The sequence below is a fragment of the Carcharodon carcharias genome, chromosome 15 (assembly GCF_017639515.1).
Source record: "Carcharodon carcharias isolate sCarCar2 chromosome 15, sCarCar2.pri, whole genome shotgun sequence".
NCBI classification, from domain to species: domain Eukaryota; kingdom Metazoa; phylum Chordata; class Chondrichthyes; order Lamniformes; family Lamnidae; genus Carcharodon; species Carcharodon carcharias.
Window position 1 is genome coordinate 65,194,626 of NC_054481.1, and position 5,213 is coordinate 65,199,838.

Sequence of the window (5,213 nt, forward strand, 5' to 3'; positions counted from 1 at the left end):
GTCCCCAGCGGCATATAGAACAGCAGCTGGACAGTACCCAGCAGCATAAAGAACAGCAGCTGGACAGTCAGCAGCCGCATAGAGAACAGCAGCTAGACTGTGCCCAGCAGCACAGGTAACTGCAGCTAGACTATCCTCAGCAGCATAGACGGCAGCAGCTAGACTGTCAGCAGCAGCATAGCTAACAGCAACTAGTCAGTCCCCGGCAGCATTGACGGCAACAGCTAGGCTGTCCCCAGCAGCATAGAGAACAGCAGATAGTCTGTCCCCAGAAGCATAGAGAACAGGAACTAGACTCTACACAGTGGCATAGAGAACAGCTGATAGACTGTCCCCAGCAGCATAGAGAACAGCAGCTAGACTGTCAGCAGCAGCATAGAGAACAGCAGCTCGACTGTCCTCGGCAGCATAGAGAACACCAGATCGACTGTCCCTGGCAGCATAGACGGCAGCAGCTAGACTGTCACCAGCAGCATATTGAACAGCAGATAGACTATCAACAGCAGCTTGGAGAACAGCTGCCACACTATCCCCAGTAACATTCACGGCAGCACCTAGACTGTCCACAGCAGCATAGAGGACAGCAGCTAGACTGTGCCCAGCACCATAGAGAACTGCAACTAGACTGTCTGCAGTGGCATAGAGAACAGCAGCTACCCTATCCCCAACTGAATAATGAACAGCAGCTCGACTAACTCCAGCAGCATAGAAAACAGCAGCTGGACTGACCCCGGCAGCCTAAAGAACAGCAGCTAGACTGTCCCCAGCAGCATTAAGAACAACAGCCAGACTGCTCGCAGCAGCATAGAGAACAGCAGCTAGACAGTACCCAGCAGCATAGAGAACGGCAGCTCGACTGTCCCCAGCAGCATAGAGAACAGCAACTAGACTCTCCACAGTGACGTAGAGAACAGCAGCTAGACTGTCCCCAGCACCCTAAAGAACAGCAGCAAGACTGCCGCCAGCAGCATTATGAACAGCATCTAAAATGTCCCCAGCAGCATAGAGAACAGTAGACTGTCTCCAGTGGCATAGAGAATAGCAGCTAAGACTGTCGCACAGCAGCATAGAGAACAGCTCAAAGATTGTCCCCAGCAGCATAGAGAACAGCAACTAGACTGTCCCCAGTGGCACAGAAAACAGCAACTAGACTGTCCACAGTGGCATATAGAACAACAACTAGACTGCCGCCAGCAGCATAGAGTACATCAGCTAGACTGTCCCCAGCACCCTAAAGAACAGCAGCAAGACTGCCGCCAGCAGCATTATGAACAGCAGCTAAACTGTCCCCGGCAGCATAGAGAACAACAGCTAGACTGTCCCCAGCAGCATAGAGAATAGCATCTAGACTGTACCCAGCAGCATAGAGAACAGCAGATAGACTGTGCCCAGTAGCATAGAGAACAGCAGCTAAGACAGTCCCACAGCAGCATAGAGAACAACAGCTAGACTGTTCCCCAGCAGCATAGAGAACAGCAGCTAGACTGTACCCAGCAGCATAGAGAATAGCAGGTAGACTGTACCCAGCAGCATACAGAACAGCAGCTCGACAGTCTCCAGCAGCATAGAGAACAGCAATTAGACTGTCCTCAGTGCCATAGAGAACAGCAGCTAGACTGTCCCCAGCAGCATAGACAGCAGCAGCTAGACTGCCCCAGCAGCATAGAGAACAGCAACTAGACTGTTCCTCAGCAGCATAGAGAACATCAGCTTGACTGTCCCCAGCAGCATAGACAGCAGCAGCTAGACTGCCCCAGCAGCATAGAGAACAGCAACTAGACTGTCCCCAGCAGCATCGAGAAAAGCAACTAGACTGTCCCCGGTGGCATAAGGAATAGCAGCTAGACTGTTCCCATGGACATAGAGAGCAGCGGCTAAACTGTCCCCTGCAGCATATAGAACAGCAGGTAGACTGTCCCCATCAGCATAGAGAACAGCAGCTAGACTCGTCCCCCGCAGCCTAAATAACAGCAGCTCGACTGTCCCCAGCAGCATAGAGAACAGCAGCCAGACTGTCCCCAGCAGCATAGACGGCAGCATCTATACTGTCAGCAGTAGTATAGAGAACAGAAACTAGACTGTCTCCAGCAGCATAAAGAACAGCAGCTAGACTGTCCCCAGCAGCATAGAGAACAGCAGCTAGATTGTCCCCAGCAGCATACAGAACAGCAGATAGACAATCAGCAGCAGCATAGAGAACAGCAGCCAGATTATACCCAGTAGCATACACGGCAGTAGCTAGGCTGTCAGCAGCAGCATAGAGAACTGCAACTAGACTGTCCCCAGCAAAATAGAGAATATCAGCTAGACTGTCCCCAGCAGCATAGAGAACAGCAGCTAGACTGTCAGCAGCAGCTTAGAGAACAGCAGCTAGACTGTCTGCAGCAGTATAGAGAACAGCAGCTAGACTGTCCCCAGCAGCATAGAGAACAGCAGCTAGACTGTCAGCAGTAGCATAGAAAACAGCAGATAGACTGTCCCTGGCAGCATAGATGGCAGCAGCTGGACTTTCACCAGCAGCATAGAGAACAGCAAGTAGACTGTCCCTAGCAGCATAGAGAACAGCAGCTAGACTCGTCCCCCGCAGCCTAAATAACAGCAGCTCGACTGTCCCCAGCAGCATAGAGAACAGCAGCCAGACTGTCCCCAGCAGCATACAGAACAGCAGATAGACTATCAGCAGCAGCATAGAGAACAGTAGCCAGACTATCCCCAGTAGCATAGACGGCAGCATCTATACTGTCAGCAGTAGTATAGAGAACAGAAACTAGACTGTCTCCGGCAGAATAGAGAACAGCAGCTAGACTGTCCCCGTGGGCATAGAGAACAGCAGCTAGACTGTCCCCAGCAGCATAGAGAACAGCAGCTAGATTGTCCCCAGCAGCATACAGAACAGCAGATAGACTATCAGCAGCAGCATAGAGAACAGCAGCCAGATTATACCCAGTAGCATACACGGCAGTAGCTAGGCTGTCAGCAGCAGCATAGAGAACTGCAACTAGACTGTCCCCAGCAAAATAGAGAATATCAGCTAGACTGTCCCCAGCAGCATAGAGAACAGCAGCTAGACTGTCAGCAGTAGCATAGAAAACAGCAGATAGACTGTCCCTGGCAGCATAGATGGCAGCAGCTAGACTTTCACCAGCAGCATAGAGAACAGCAGCTAGACTGTCCCCAGCATCGTAGAGAATAGCAGCTAGACTGAGAACAGCTAGATTATTCTTAAGCAGCATAGAAGACAGTAACTAGAATGTTATTCAGTAATGCAACAGACAGTAGACAGACTTCTCCAGCAGTGCAGCGGATAGTCAAAGTGAATACAGTTTTCCAAATGCTCTTCCACTAAAACATGCTCCACTTCATTTCCCACAACAAGAACTTGCACTGTGTCCTTCATTGTTGGGCTCAAAATATACTGATCTGTGTGTTAAGGAGTTAATCATTTAGCTATAAGTGACCACAATTTAACTTGGTTGAGTTTGATGAAGAACGAGGCCAGAAGATTTCAGAGCTAATATCAGTGATTTATGAAGAGATATTGCACAGGTAGTTTGGAAAGGGCCATTGTAAGGTAAAACAGCAACAGAGCAATTAATGGCTTTAACTAAAGAGATAGCTGAGGTACAAAGCGGGCATATTTCTTTTAGAACTTAATTTGAAGGGGCAAGGTAGAGCATCCAAAGCTAATGTACCCTGGATGGCAAAGAAAATGAAAGATGAAATAAACAGAAAAAGGAGGCTTATGAGCAAGGTTCACAGAATCACAGATTTGTTACAATGCAGAAGGAGGCCATTTGGCCCATCATGTCTGCACCAGCTCTCCGAATGAGCAACTCATCTACTGCCATTTTCTTGTCTTCTACCTGTAACCATGCACATTCTTCCTTTTCAGATAGCAGTCTAATTCCATTTGAATGCTTCAATTGAATCTGCCTCCACCACACTCACAGGCAGTGCACTCCAGACCCTGTGTGAAAAAGTTTTTCCCTATGTCACTTTTGCTTCTTTTAGTAATTACTCCAAATCTGTGCCCTCTTGTTCCTGATCCATTCACGCACGGGTACAGTTTCTTCCTATCTACCTTGTCCAGACCCCTCATTATTTTGAAAACCACTATCAAATCACCTCAGAGATCTTCTTTTCTCTAAGGAAAACCGTCCTAACTTCTCCAAACCATCTTCATAACCTCATCCTTGGAACCATTCTCGTGAACCTTTTCTGTGCTCTCTCAAATGTCTTTACATCCTTACTAAATTGCGGCACCCAGAACTGGACACAATACTCCAGCTGAGGCAGAACTAGTGTCTTACACAAGTTCAAAATAACTTCCTCACTCTTATACTCTATGTGCCTAGGTTACTGCATGGTTTATTAAGCATTTTCTCAACATGTGCTGCCACCTTCAATGACTTTTACACATATACACCCAGGTCCCTCTGCTCCTGCACCCCTTTTAGAGTTGTACCCTTTATTTTATATTGTCTCTTCATGTTCTTCCTACAAAAATGAATCACTTAATGTTTCTTTGCATTGAACTTCATCTGCCACCAGTCCACCATTCCACCAACTTGTCTATGTCTTTTTGAAGTTCTGCACTATCCCCCTCACAGTTCTCAATGTTTCCAAGTTTTATATCATCCGCAAATTTTGAAATTGTGCCCTGTACATCATGGTCTAGGTCATGAATATATATCAGGAAAAGCAAGGGTTCCAACCTGGCCCCTGGGGAACTCCACTACAAACCTTCTGCCAGCACGAAAAACATCCAATAACCATTACACTTTGTTTTCTGTTGCTCAATTAATTCCATATCCATGCTGCTACTGTACCTTTTATTCCATGAGCCATAACTTTGCTCACTAGTCTGGTGTGCGACAATGTATCAAATGCCTTTTGGAAGTCCGTGTATACCACATCAACAGCATTGCCCTCATCAACCCTGTCTCTTATCTGTTCAAAAAACTCCAGCAAGTTAGTTAAGTATGATTTTCCCAAAAGAAATCCATGGTTTTCCTTAATTATCCCACATTTGTCCATGTGCCTATAAATTTTGTGGAAAATTATTGTTTCTAGAAGTTTCCCCACCATCAAAGTTAAATTGACTGGCCTGTAGTTGCTGTGTTTATCTTTACACCCGTTTTTGAACAAGAGTGTAATGTTTGCAATTCTCCAGACCTCTGGATCTACCCCTGAGTCCAAAGAAGACTGAAAAA